Source organism: Meleagris gallopavo, chromosome 10 (assembly GCF_000146605.3).
Source record: "Meleagris gallopavo isolate NT-WF06-2002-E0010 breed Aviagen turkey brand Nicholas breeding stock chromosome 10, Turkey_5.1, whole genome shotgun sequence".
In the NCBI taxonomy this organism is placed as follows: domain Eukaryota; kingdom Metazoa; phylum Chordata; class Aves; order Galliformes; family Phasianidae; genus Meleagris; species Meleagris gallopavo.
In genome coordinates this window covers 2,872,048-2,886,000 of record NC_015020.2, presented here as the reverse complement: position 1 = coordinate 2,886,000, position 13,953 = coordinate 2,872,048, and the positions used below count along the sequence as shown (strand labels likewise).

General features: G+C 39.0%; 1 long non-coding RNA gene across 3 annotated transcripts; it reads right to left on the bottom strand.

The window, feature by feature from the left end:
- Positions 1–6: 6 nt before the first annotated feature.
- On the bottom strand, positions 7–13,953 carry LOC104912247. 3 transcript variants are annotated; one of them, XR_002117877.1, is made up of 4 exons: positions 13,902–13,953; positions 11,979–12,136; positions 4,166–8,833; positions 7–1,058 (listed from the first exon to the last, which is right to left on the bottom strand). It is a non-coding gene; the product is annotated as an uncharacterized LOC104912247 (long non-coding RNA). The 3 variants fall into 3 exon arrangements; XR_794497.2 differs by having other exon boundaries at positions 7–4,261; positions 7,425–8,833; XR_002117878.1 differs by having other exon boundaries at positions 7,425–8,833.

The window sequence follows — 13,953 nt, the reverse complement described above, 5'->3', positions numbered from 1 at the left end:
TATATTCCAGTCGTAAAAACAAGCCATCTTTTTACCGTGATGATTTCTACAGCTAGAGAGTATGTAGCATCTATTCCCGAAGCCACAGGTAGTTGAAATTCGCATGAAATGGTATTTTTATATCATATTTTGACATTATAGAAAAAACTGTTGGCCATGCGTTTGAAAAGGATTAAAAAAAAGCATTATCCCCCTATTAAACTGGGGAGTTGGGCTTGCTACTTACCAAATTTCTGTTGTGTATTCATGACGTTTCAAATGACTGCTTTTTTAAACATCAAAACCCACATGAAATATCCACAGAAATATTGGAGAATAGAGCAAAAAAACTGATACCAAACACCAAAAGAGGTAATGCATCTCATTACTATGATCGTTGCATTAAAGCAAGCTTTTAGGTTAATAATCTAGCAGTTGTTAGAAAAAAACAATATTTCTATCACACACATCCAATTGCTCTGGCTTAAAATGAACTCCTTTCAAAGAAGTTAACAGTTAATACTGCTAAGGGATTTTTACTCTCTTGCAAAGCTGTCTAGTTCTAAAACACTGGCTGGAAATAGGACTTCAAGGCAGTGGAGGGAAGCATAAGCTGAGTTCAGGAGCTTTCTGTGATTCTGCATCCATTGAATCATTAGTACTTCTGAAACTCGAGAAAACTGGGTATTGTATAAAATAGCTGCAGGGAGCAGCTTCAGAACATTAAAATACAGTCCACAGGCAATCTTCTAAAAGAACTCCTCTTTCCATAGTTCTGTCCTCCTTTTTAATATTTTAAGCTAGATGCCTTAAGTGATATATGTATTACTTTCCTTTCAGTATGAAATTCCTATCTTTGATGGGCTGCTTTGGTCTCAGGGCCCCAGTGCTGCTGTCTGCTGGGGGCTCCACGAGCGCTTCTCAGCCTGCTGGGATTCGGCACACCTCAGCCAGGCCTGCTGGAGTGGCGTACGGCACAGCTTCCTTTGTATGTATTTCTTTGTTCCTCTGTGTAGGGCTATGAAACAGTTTTCTTAGGAGCTGCAACTCTTTGTTCTTGCATGGGTAGCTCTTCAGAACTGGAAGCACAGTAGACAAATGGAAAACAACAAGTATACTGTTGTTACTTTTCATTAATCAGTGAACTGAGGGTTTAACGCTACTTCTGTTATGGTGATATAAACAAGCAGTAAATACAGCGTTGCCTATAATAGTAAAGTAACATGAGATAAATGTGTAAGAAGAGGAGCAGAAGCCTGGAGTTTTGGGGAAAGGAGTTGGCAGGTTCTAAAGGTTGATTTTTATTTTTAAAATTCCAGACGTTACAGGCAAAGTTCCCTGGGGGTTAGAACTTTAAAAATAATATAAGTGCTGAAAGTATAAAAGATGCAATAAGGAAGGGTTTCAAGCCAAGTCTGTTTTTCTGCTTATTTGTTCTGGGAGCGGATTTTCCTCTTTGCTCCTTTTTGCACCACTGATGCCAAAATATGGAAAAGAGGAATACTGACAATGTGAAAAAAGAAAAACAAAATAAAACCCAACACCTAAATATTTTAAAATGAGGATCAATAGGTGGAATGTGCCCAGAATTCATAGATTTTAAAAATGCATAAAATAATACACTAGTCAAGCAAGAGTCTTGTTTTCCCCAAATGACCTTTAACTTAAACAATTCAATTTCAATGAAGCAGAACACAGACTTGAAACAGGAAATATTTGCTCATGGAAGGTGCACAGAAGAAATCTGCAGTATCTAAAGGACCACAAAAGTAACAACAGTGGAAAATTGAAATTATAATTGTCTAGAAACAGTTTAAGACAATGAAAACTTAGCGCTGTGCACTGATTAAAGAAAAAAAAAAAAACAAGGGGAAGCAAGCTTGCTTGCATGCATGTTGTTAGATCATATTGAAAGTGACATTGTGCTAAAAGGATTCAGCCAAAGAAGTTGCACCAATGTAAGGTAGGGCAGAATTGGGTCCTATCACATATATTATACATGTGCTGCTTGTTCTCTTCTTTTGTTCTGTTTTATTCTGACCTAATAGTTGCCTCCCTTGTCTGCAATGTTGACCTCATCCTTGACCCCAGCTAGCTTCCTTTTCCTGTGTATTACTACTTTCATTGCTTTGTCCATCTGGTTTTCTACCATAGTTTCATCCTCATTGTAATCTCCCATTAAGAAATCTATTGAAGCTATCATGAGATCTATTTGCATTCCTAATGTGAGATGTTTATATTTTGACTTCATTGTTTCCAAATATAAGCACACAGTAGAAACTTTGAGATAAATCAATTGAAGACAAATTTTAAGGTAAAAATAGACTTTCTTTTTTCTCTTTTTTAATCCTTGGCTATCCCCACAGGCTCTTCACTGATTTCAGGATCTATTCAAAGTTTCTTTCCTTGTTTTCCTCCGTGGATTTTCTCCAGACTCCCCTTTCATCTAAAGATTTGACTTTCCATTCCACCTTTCCTTAGGAAGAAATTTTCATCAGAGTTCTGTGGGCACCAAACGCTATCAAGTAAGGCTGTGTTACATACACAGTATGTACTGCTTTGCATTGCATATATACAAATAAGGTTAGCAGGGAATAAGTTCCCACTGGCCAGTACCATGCAAAAGTGCCCTGGGATAAACAAACCACTCAACACAGAGTATCCTTAACTGTGACTGAGGGGTATATTTTTGGTAAAAGCAAAAGGAAATTGGGTTTTCAAAGCCAAGAGGGACTGTTTAGGACACAAAGCCTGTGGCTACAAGAAGACTGAATGTAGTAGAGATTGTGATGGAATAACCTCTCAGCCTTTCTTCTGGCATGAAAGACAGTGTTCATAGGGAAGTGGAGCATTGCAGTTGCCTTATTTCTTTGCTTTACTCATAAGACAGCTTGCTAAGTCGTGGGTTTCCACAACAGCCTCAAAATTCTTGTAACTAGGACAAACACGAAGACTTCACAGTTTTCCTCAGCAACTACCAAATTAACACCATAATCTTCTAGCAATCTTTCCCTGATTAACACTTTTCTCCATTTTGTCCTTTGTTAATTTTACTGACATTGTTTAAGAAACTGCACCAAGCTGTTTTTGCTGTCTACAAAAGTTTTAAATCCTTCCATCCAAACAAAATATTTTTGATCCTTCCACCTAATCCTACTCATTTCCAATTTCTTATGAAACCTTGTAGGATAATACCCATTTCTGAATGACTCCTTTTATTTTGCTAAAAATTCCATTTAGCAGAGGGACAGTAAAAACAGATGATCAGTATGACAGCAAGCAACACCTGAGGAATGCACACAAGTAACAGTTTATTACCAAATTTGTACAGAACCAGTGACATCTCAGCACCTTATTTGTGTGGAGCATGTGTGGGTAGCCACATAGCTGACAACTGTGATGTACAACATATGAGCAGCCCCCTTGCTTCACTCATTTTCCTTTCAGGGACACTAGTAGGAAGTCTATTTTTTGGTAGACAAAAGAACTGAAGTACTCATTTTTGTGGTTTAACCTGGTCAGTAGTTACACACCACATAGCCATGGGATGGCTGAGAGAATGGAAAAGGGGAAAAGGAAGAGAACTTATCAGCTGGGATACGGGCACTTAAACAATAAATATAAAAACAACACAACCAATCACTGAAAAAACAACAACCAAACCATAGCACACAAATGGTGAAAAAACAACACAAAAACAAATGAGTAAGTGATGCATTAGTAATTGATGCACAAGGCAATTGCTGACCTCCAGCCAAGCCATGCCCAGACAGGCCCCAAGCAGCAGCCACCCCAGCCACTGCCAATGCCATATGTACGGACACCCCTTCAGTAGGCTGAGGCCATCTGATCTGCTTGTGCTATGGCAGTGAGCTTACTGGCAGGGCAGCATCAGAAGCAGAGAAGTCCTTGACTGGGTACAAGCATTGCTCAGCAACAACTAACAGTGGTGTTACCAACATTGTCATCTCAAAGCCAAAACACAGCACCATACCAGCTACTAGGAAGAAAATTGACTCTATCCCTGCTGAAACCAGAATGCTCATGAATTCATTTCAGTTATCTTAACATTAGATATTTTGGGAACGTCTGTTGGATAGCAATATTTCATTTCCCAGAGGTAAGTGTTTGGGCTTTGCTGCCTTCTCAAACAGCAACATTATTTTTGATCCATTTAACTCATCACCTCCATGTTTTGTAGCTATATTAGGAAGCAGTTGCATAACGAGCTCACACGTTTCTGTAGTTATGCCATATGGTCCTGTGGTTTCCATGCTGCAGACTGAAGAACAAAAAAATTGAAATGCAGTCATCCAAATTCTGCCCAGAAAGCAAAGTTTGGCTTGCACACGTTCTATCTGGAACATGGCTACATCAAATTGCAGTATTAAAATATTTCCTCACAGAGGAAATGAAGAAGAGCCACAAAGTCTGAAAATAGCGTTTTGACTTGAGGAAATGTAGGAGGAGTTCTGAAAAAAAACTAACATACTACATACTGCAATCAAAAACATAAACAGAAAGCAAGCAACCAGTTACAGGCAAGGGAACATGACAACAATAAGGTTTTCCAGACAAGCTTCTGCTGCTTAGTGGAAGCATTAGACTTACAGCATTTGAAGGCTCAAAAAGTTTGTTTTTAAATGACTGTCCCACCTATTCCAGATACAGCCATCTTTTCTGCTTTGTACTGTCCCTAATGTGTCCGGAGACCATTTGTCTGCCACTTTATCTGACAGGGACTTACCACACGGAGAAACAGAGAGAGTGTTTCACATGCTCCAGCTCACAAGTGCACATGCACTGTGTACTTGCAGCAAGCATGCTCTTAGAAGAGTGGCAAAGGACAGCTCTGTGTGGTCCTGAATCGAGGTGTGCACCTGATTGCTGGTCACCATGAGGAAGCCTGACACCCTGAGCAGATAGTGGAAGTGTTCAGCTGCCTGTCAGAAATTCCAAGCCTTCCCTCATCCTGCAAGTTTCTCCATTGAAATAACAACAGAGCTGAAAGTTTCTGAGGATTTGGACTTATTTTCTAACCACAGGCTGCCTATTTTGACACTTCCATATGTTTGGGATGGGAACAAGGAGGTGGCAGAAGAAACCAAGCAGGATTCTCACATCACTGCATTGCTGGCCATGTGCTGGAGCCTGAAAAAAAGACTTCTGCAGCATTTTAACACAAACGTTCCACAGGACAGAAGCCACAATAAACTTCAATGTTTTCCTGCGCCAGCCTGGAGAAGTTACCACCTTTTCACGTAATTAGCTAAGTTGGTTGTTGCAGCTTCCCACATAAAAAGAAAACCAATTTCATTGCTGTGATTACTTGTAGCTGAGAGTAAAAGAAAAAAAAAAAAAAAGAACAATATCAGATAATTTTCTTGAAAAATAAATGAATCAGTCAAGTTGCTGAATTCTCACAAGAGAACTCATCCTTGAAATTTAATATAGAATAAGCTCAGCAGTGCACCAGTGCACAATTTAAATAATGCTTTTCCAAGACATGTTATCCTCTCCTTTTAATGAAAAAAAAAAAAAAAAAAAAGAGAAGAAAGAAACAATAGGCTACGTATCTACATATCTAAGTTCAGTAACTATCACCTCTGCAGCCACGCACTGCAGTAGTACTGGAGACTTAAAGGTACGACTAAGTTGAGTATGAACACATTGCAAGAAATTAACTGCTTTTCTCAGATTTTAGTATTGTTACCCCAAGGAGAAAACAAAGTAACGACAGAAGAATGCTCTAAGCATATGACAGTCAGCACTGATAGATGTTCTGATTTACTGCTGCACTGGGAGATCTTACAATCATGCTATTTAGTTGCCTAAACTAGGGCTTGAGGTGCCCAGTGTAAATTTCTATATTTGCCTTTTGGCAAAAGGACCTGGGAATGTGAACCATGAACAGATACAACTACACACAGATGCCATGCTAGAAACACAGACACCAAGAGCTACCTATAAAGAATGCTTTCACAGAGAGCCTCTTGTATACATTATCTGTAAAAGAGAAGTACTGGAGAAGCCAGATGGCGGTCACTGGATTTCTTCCTCAATAAAATTCAGCCATTATTACATCTGTGTCAGGGCACACAGAAAGCCAGCAGCTCCACTACGGAGGGATGCTGGGGTTGGGCAGGACACATCCCACCACCACAGCTGGGAGCAGGGCAGGGAGAGTCCTGGGGAGCCAAGACAGCCCCAGCACTCATCTGGCACCTCCCTGGGTTGGGAGGGCCCAAGGTTGGGCTGGGATGTCAGGACCCAAGTCCTGTCCAGCTCAGAGCAGTAGCCTAAGTAGAGTTCTGGGTAGTGAGCTAGGACTATCAGGGCCGAACAGTGCCTTCTGGACCCTAGCAAGTCTGAATATCTTTACCACTTCAAAATAAGCTTTGCAATGAGGAGAAGACAATAATAAAAATCACCCTAACAATGCCCCTGACTTTCCTCCCTTTGGAGAGGTAGGAGTAAAATTCCCATCAGTCTCAGTAGTGCAAATTAGCACCTATCCTCTATCAGGAGATAAAAAAAGAAACAGTCTCTAAATGTTTGGATCAGTAGCTTACCCCTTACACTCCAGCCTACAAGATGATTTAACAGGCAGAACACTCATGCTGTAACATTCTGCATTTACACTTTCAATAGATGAAATGTAACTGAATACCATAGGCGCATTTTCTGAGTTTGCCTGAACTTTTGCTGCCAACCTTATTAGAATACCACAACAATCTACAATTCTGTTTTCTAGATGATTTACAAGATTTTTTTTCCAATTTTCAGCCACGCATGATCAAATCCACCAAAATTAGCATACACCTCAATTTTTTTCTTCCCTTTCCTTTTTTTGCAGATAAAGCTTCTTAAGAATTAGAATTTGCATCTGTTTTCAAAGAGAATTTTTTTGGCTTACCAAATGTTGGTAAACCTCAGAAGTTGCTATTCTTGGCTACAAAGCTGTCACAGACAACCCAGCAAAACATATGTTTATACTTACTTACACTACCCCGTGGTTTGATTCTGCTTATTGTAAATAATACCACGAACAGGCAGCAAATACATATTGTTGGAGGAATAATGGCATTCTTCTGTCTTAATATTTTAGCTGTATTCAACATGGAGAGAATTAAAGAATCTCCAGGAAAAAAAAAGTTAACGGTATTGTCTTCAAAATAAAAACAAACTCCAGAAATGAAAGCTATCATACTACAATTATTCATTCTTCAAAAAAATAACACAGCGAGTACTTTAGATTTACTACTTTCACAGCTTATTCAATATTATCAAAACATAGCAATAAAGCCTGTGGTTGTACATGTGTAATGCAATGGGAAGCAGCACAGCAATGACAGCAGAGCAGCAAGGTCCTAGGCTTTAGCAAGTGAGAACTTGCTCAAATGTAACAGCTGTAGTCACAGAAGCAAAGGAAAGAAGCTGCTTACCTGCAGAAGGCTTCAGGTATGCAGAGATTTCCAGTGATACACCCTTGTCTCCACTGCCAACCCTTAAATGAGGTCTGGGAAGGGTTGGATCCTGGCTTCACCCCTTCTGGTCACTCAGGGGCATTGCTTGCATGTTTGCACCTGAGCTCACCTGGATTGGCCCTGCTTTTCCCACCAGGTGCTCAATCACTGCTTCAGGCTGTGACTTGCACTTCTGCTACAACAGGCTAGCATAAAAGGTGTTTTTTGAACTTCTTAAGATCATGTGCAGATGGATCAGAATTGATGTATGATTACATTTTTCTCTGACTAGCATTAGGTATGTCCATAACAGCTATGTGCAGGTAAACATTTTCAGAACATCTGTTGTCTCACTGACTGTCAGTCAATACAGTATCCTTCAGAGTAGCTGCAAATAATTACTAAGGAACATTCATTGCTACTCTTCTAAACACACATGCCTACCTAGCACACACAACCCAATTCAGTGCCTTCAGGAAGCCTACATATGCTTAAATTTAACTGCCCAGTGAAATGCTTGGTTGGATTATGCTCAATGCAGCTCACAAATCCTTATTTCAAATGCAAAATAAATTATTTTAAGAACAGTCATGTATATGTTTACAGGTTAATAGTCTTGATAACTCTGAGACATTGAGAGGCTTCCACAAGATCTGCTCCATGGTCTTGTTTCTACAAAAACACAAAATTCAATGCATATTTAATTGACAACGACAGAATACAATTTTTCCCACAAAATAGCTTCAGCTCGTGACACAAACTTAAGCAGCTTAGATTTACTGAACTACTTCTAATTTGCAATAGTTTTGCTATGGCAGATTTCAAACATACAGTAAAGGAGACTAAAATTCTGCTTGGATTACAGCATATAGTGATAAAATGAAACAAAACCCTAAGGGCTGAACTGTAATACTCAGCAGGTATTTCCCTTCTGGTGTTTTTCCCTTAAATTTTCATTGGTTTAGGTCATATATAGGCATTTAGGTACTACTGTGTAATAGAATTGAACACCTCATGTCTGCATTGTTCTCTGTGTCTCATACTTCAAAGCTTCAAGGAGAATTCAGTGCCAGTATTTCAAAAAAATGCCTATTTAAAAAGTGCAGTATAGATACCTAACTCTGACAAAGCAATTTACACAAATTTCACTTGGCCTCTTTAGCCTGATATTGCTGAAGAAAACACCTGAGTTCCTATAGTCCCCCTAGTGTACACTTGAAGAGGCTGGTATCTTGAACTAAGTAGAGCATCAGCGCATCTTTGCTCTACATAAACATATCAGGAGGCCAGGTTTCAGTGCCAGGGCTCAGTCCCACAGGCACCTAGCCTCATTCACAGCTCCGGTGGATTTGAGTTCACCTCTGGAGTATTCTGACCACGATCTGTACCTGAAAGGAAAATTAAACACTGATGGTTTAAAGACCAGAGAGCTTCAGGCTCTGCATTGTAATATCATACATGCAGCTATGCTAGGTCTGCACACCAGCACCTCTGCACAGAAAAGAACGCTTTCACCACATTAGTCTTTCCTAGGCATATTTCCATTACTCAAAATTATTTCAGTATGTGTGATAAAACAAAGGTATTAAACTGCTTTGTTCCTTTCATACGCAGTTCTTGGAACACAGTGATGGGGACTGGGTTTAGTCCATTTCCCAGAAAGTGCCTCTGCCAAGAAGAAATGCACAAAGAAAAGTGTATTTCATCTGTATAACCCTGTGCTACAATTACAATCATATAATATCTAATTATGTACTCCATAAATCTTCATATTTTGTTATGAAGCTCATAATAACAAAATCTGATAAATAGATTCTCTCCCTGACCACTACCAATTGAGTAGAAAAAATACTTATTTATGAAGTTTTATTAATAAAATGTGAATAATTCAAACGGCTTCTTCAGGGAAGAAACAGCAGTAGAGTATGCTCTTATTTGCATATAAATGAAATGATGCTTTAGTGTCAGAGTGAAGAATTAAATAATATGAATTCTTACAGTGCAATCCTGACAGCCTCATAAATATCATGGTCATAAGTTGCAGTTTCCTAAAATCTCATTTTACCTTTTATTACAAAAATATGACCAAAGGGCCAAGTCCTTCTCATTTTACATGTGTGAGTATTCCCAATGACAACATAATTATGCAGTAAGTGAGGTTACCAGATTCAGCTTTATGTCAGATAAAGGAGCAAAAGCACAGTGTTATCAATGTATCTATTAGGAGAACAGAATCTCTCATTTAGCTATTAAAAAAGCACATCTTATATGCTGGTGAAATGTAGAAAACAATGACAACTGTAACTCTACATTCAAACAGATGTTTCACATACCAATAATATATAATACAAGGAAAAGAAAAGCACTCAGTTTAATATTCATAAGATGCCAGTTTTCCCCTTAGCCACGCAGGAACCATTTTGGCCAGGCACTGTATTCCTGTTAAGCTGTAAGCAATCACAGAAGTTGCAGCACATACAAGAATATTCAAATTACTTTAAATGGATAGTTACTGCCAAGGAAAGCTTTAATTTTGTCTAAAAGTTGAAAAAGTCTCTGAAGCATCACTCCAGACCAGCTATACTGCTTTGCTTTTGGCTGTAAGTCTCAGTCTTTTGTCAAGGCACAGCTGTTGAGCTGACTCTGTTGTCAGTCTGTTGAACAGACTGCAGTAGCAGAGTATGGAAGAACAAGATTTGAATAGAGAGAGCTCAGCTGGACAAAGTGCATTCTTCTGTGTGGCAAATAGAGGCAAGGGCTGGAGACTCTCCTTCAAGTGCTCTGAGAGATATAGAGTAATCTGAGACAAAAAGTGGGTGCAGTCATCTCCCCTTTACCTACAATTTTTCTTTCCCATCTCACAGCGCAGTGCTGAGCAAGTGGGACAGGGCAGTCAAAGATGGAAAAGGCATACAAAGAAAGGAAAGACTGATGTGGGGTGGTAGTAAGAAAAAATTATTTATTGAGTTCGTGGGGAGCTTATAAATATAGAAATTTATTTGTGAAATATAGCAAAGATGAAGACATCAAGAAGCAAGAAATCCACCACAGCCCTTCTCTGTTTTTTTTTGTTGTTAGTGGTACTGAGTTGAGTACTGATAGACAACACTATTTGAACTTGCTTGGTTCCACCTACCAGGCATTACTCCCTCCTACACCACTTTTTGGTAGATTTAAAGGGTCCTAACATTCAATATTTCTTTCTGTGCATTTATGTATACACTGCTGTGAACTCAACTTTCAATTTTTTTGGTTCAGTAGTTAAATTAAGATTTTTAGTTCTTCAATTACATAGCATTTTCTTTGACAGGTCTTTTCTGTACTCATTTCATTTTTCTGGTGTCCATCTCGCAGAGCACATTATGCTTGAATTACCTTCATGATTTCTACATACATGTAAAAATTGCCACCATTAACATCTGCACTCTGCCTATGCAACAAGATTCGCACAAACCCTTTTTGCTACAACATCACACTTGGAACTCATGTTCAGTTACTTGCCAGTTGACTTACTGGACCTTTTCAAACTTTTCCATTGTGTAGGATAACCACATAAGACTACTTATTCTTAGGTATATGTCTTCTACTGACCTTATTAAACCATAATTTATTCGAATGGGACCCAGTTTATGAAAGGTCAAGAATTTCTCTGCATCTTTGCCTGGGGTAATTTTTATGTCTATTTTTAACTCTCTCTAAATAGGCTGTAGAAGCTGCTATATTCTAGTATATTTTCTGACACCACAATATTTCTTGACATTTTAGATAGTTCTAACTGATCAGAAAATACTGGCATAGACAGTCATTGCCACATCCAAGCGCATTATTCTTGGGCTCCCTAGCATCACAAAATACTCATTTGCATGTGAGAGCAAAGCTGGCAATCTCAGCTTTCATGTAAAATGGTTAAGGTATGGAAATGGAAAATGAAAAACAGAAAGAAAAAACGTAGTCCCATGGTTTTCAAATCAATCTCTTCATGTTAGTGCAAGACTCATGAGTCCTGAATGATTGAATTTGACAGTATTCCTAAAGGGCACAATAGCGTGAAGAGATTTGTCTCAACCTGGTGCTAAAGAGAGAAAATTCTGCCATATAATCATGTTGCTTGACAATAAGAGGAATTAAGTTAGGAAACATGACATTTAGGCTAATGAAGACTGAATAACATATTCAACAGCCTGTATTAATATTAAAATGTACATACTGGTATACATATGTGTTGTCAGGGCAGTAACAACTTGTAATATACTAGTAGTACACTAAGTAGCTTCTAATTTCTCACTCTAAGTTTCTAATTTATGAGTAAATATTTTTGGCACTAGTGGGATGTAAGGATCTCCTACCTCTGTCTGTGCTGGAAACATTCCTCAGTTATCTTTTTGGGATCTTTTCTTCGAGACTGAAGCACAGTACAAGGAAACTTACACTAGCTTAACTGACCTAAGAAGAGGTTAATAGCTGTGTTCTGGCATCAACACAGACTATTGTAGATCTGTCAACAACAACAACAAAAAAATAAAATTGATTCACCTGCAGATTCTGGCAGCAGTAGATGCAATCTCACAGTAAAGTTTTGATCCTTTCTTGGAGAGCTCCCAGAGGTTGGCTTTGGCAATTGCCTGTCAGCCTTAAGCAATGTTCTTCTTGGACCTGGCTTGTCATTTGGCTTCTCATCCTACAGATCCAACCTACAGATAAAGCCACAAAGAGGAGACAGTTCAGCAGTTTGAATTGTAGAGCATTAGACATGTTGCTTTGTTTGTCATATTTGGCTGATGCAATTTCTTCTCTTTTGTTCTGAGAAGCTCTGCCTTAGTACATTGTTAGAAGTGAAAATTCATTGTTGAATGAGAAGATGGAGGCTTCTCTACCCCAACAGCAAAGAAGGAAAGCCAGCATAAAAGGAGTATTTCTCATGCTTTAGCAAAGGCACAGAAGCTGTTTTTACGTATTTTACAGTCATTCTGAATAAAATTAGCTAGAGATACTTAAGCAAGGATTTAGGAAATTGAGTGGAAATGGTATAGATAATCTATTATTTTTTTGATAAGATGTACATGAAGAAAGACACTGGTGAAGAGGTAAATTTTGGGAAGATATTTTTATGAGAGTCACAGCCAGCTTGACTGAACTTCTCTCTAAAGCAGACGAGAAGCTAGAACATAAAAAGTGTTTTTAGAGATAAATGAAGGTGAGCATTTCTGGCAAACTAAGGAGGACAATAAAATAAGAGACAATATTACATTACATTGCAAGTGCAGTTATGCTTGTGAAACAAATACTAGTAAAATGGACATAATGAAGAAGAAGAAACAATGGAAAGACAGCACAAGGGAGCACAATGCATTTACACCAATAGGAAAGAAGAAAATGGAGAGAAACAAGTGATCAAGGCAGGTAAATGAAGAGGGTCTAAATGAAAAGGCTTTTAGGTGCTGGAAGGAAGAAAAGAGAAAGAAACCACAGCTATGTAGAACCTACTTTAGAAGATAAAATGAAAGGGATTTGTCACTGCCCATGAACGCAAGCAAAGTGGTAGTGAGAAAAATAGTATTGGTATTGCTAGCAGAAATGGAAGCTTCATAGAAGGGGTGATGGTTCAGCACGTAGATTCCCACAGCACAAAAGCAGACAGGGCAAGAGGAGGGCTGCAATCCTGTCCACAAGGCAGCAGAGCTGAACACGGAGCTCATACCTAATCACCAAATCTTTTGCAAACATTAATTGGAAAGTTATGGCAATACGGTGCAATGGAATGCTCAGCAGGTAACATCGCCCCACCAGGTGAACTGAAAACGGCAGTGCCTGTTGCTAGCAGCAGGACATTCCTGCTCGAACAAACACTTACATAACGCTTCCAACTTCTAGAAGATTACATGGATAAAAGAGAGCACAATTTGTCATTATTTTGTCATTATCCCTCATTTAATTCATGTTTGCTATAATCTGCTCTTAAATAACCTCACCGTTAGCCTAAATCGTTAAGTCTTACTGTATTTAACTGAGCAAAACCTCTGAGCAAAAGCTGCACTGCTTTGTTAAGAGCTCTGAACAGAAGGTGACAATTAGAACTGTTGGGGAAAAAAATAACCCGCCCCACAAAAAAACACAAAAGCAGCATAGCAACATATCTGGGCACCCTCTTTCAAAACAGGAGACTACGCAGCTCGGTAAAGGCAGCGGAACTTGTTTCTGCTTTGAAGCTCTCTGTGTGCTGTGAGGCGGCAGCCGAATGGCAGCGCTGCCCCGGGAGCCTCGGCAGCGTCAGGGGTTCCTGTTCTTCACCGAGAGATGAAGCTATTTGTGCTCAAATGCAGAAGAGCCAGTCTTTAATAAAAACGACGCTTATTTTTCACCTCAAAATAACGACCAAAAGTCTGGATAAAGGACAAAAAAACAAAAAAGCAAACAAACAAAAAAAAACCACCAAACCCCACACAAACAACAACGTACATGGAGCAGCTTCACGGACTCCCGAAGAATTGAGCTGAATTGACGGCAGATC